This window comes from Egretta garzetta, unplaced genomic scaffold (assembly GCF_000687185.1).
Source record: "Egretta garzetta isolate BGI_Z169 unplaced genomic scaffold, ASM68718v1 scaffold101, whole genome shotgun sequence".
NCBI classification, from domain to species: domain Eukaryota; kingdom Metazoa; phylum Chordata; class Aves; order Pelecaniformes; family Ardeidae; genus Egretta; species Egretta garzetta.
The window spans coordinates 298,235-299,261 of NW_009258666.1; positions in this window are offsets into that span (position 1 = coordinate 298,235).

The following is a 1,027-nucleotide window of genomic DNA, read 5'->3' on the forward strand; positions in this document are numbered from 1 at the left end:
GGAGCCCTCAGCACAAGAAGGACATGGACCTGTTGGAGCGGGGCCAGAGGAGGGCTACTAAAATGATCCGAGGGGTGGAGCCCCTCTGCTCTGAGGCCAGGCTGGGAGGGTTGGGGGGGTTCAGCCTGGAGAAGAGAAGGCTGCGGGCAGAGCTGAGTGCGGCCGGTCAGGGCTTCAAGGGGGCCCAGAGGAAAGGGGGGGACAAGCTTTTTAGTAGGGCCAGCTGGGACAGGACAAGGGGGGATGGTTTTAAACTAAACCAGGGTAGGTTTAGACTGGATCTAAGGAAGAAATTCTTTATAGAAAGCTGCAGCCCACAAGCACCGTTCTGCGTAGAGAAGGTGGTGTCAGCTGGAATGCCTCTGCCCCGAGAAGCGCTGTGCGAAGGAGCACCTGCACGAGCGGAAAAAGGACCCGGAAAAGGCAGAAGCAGGTTAAAAATAGCGCAGTAGAAAAAGACGCAAAGAATTCCCATTAAAGGTGTCCTTCTCTCCGCGTTCTGCGCTTCCCTTTGCTCTCAGATGCGAATTCCGTTTTGCCGGCTCTGGAAGCGGTGCTACAAAAAGGATGCGGGAACCAACAAATCAGGCGCTGGGCACATCAGCGGGCACGGGAAAACAGGAATTCAGCAAGGTCTGGAAAAACGCAGTGGAGCCCGACGGCCAGCCGGTGGCAGCAGGCACTCGCCACAAAGGCCTTTCCTCCCTCCACATGCCCGGCTCCTGGCTGGGGTGCAGGATTCCTCTTGGGAATCCGGTCTGCATCCCAGGAATGCTTGGAGAGCAACGGTTTGGACATCCCTCGGTACCTCTCCAACCTGCTGTTAAAATTCAGGGGATTCTCCAGACATACGTAGAAACTGTTCTAACCAGGGTGGCAAAGAAATAAGCCTGAATTTTGCAAATCCCGGTCGCCTGGCGCTGTTTCTGTGGGCCTGGGAGCTCTCGGCCTCGCAGCCGCTTTCACTCCGGCCCCGTTTCAGCTGCCGCTTCGCCTGCCTCCGAATGGAAACAAGAACGTTTCTACC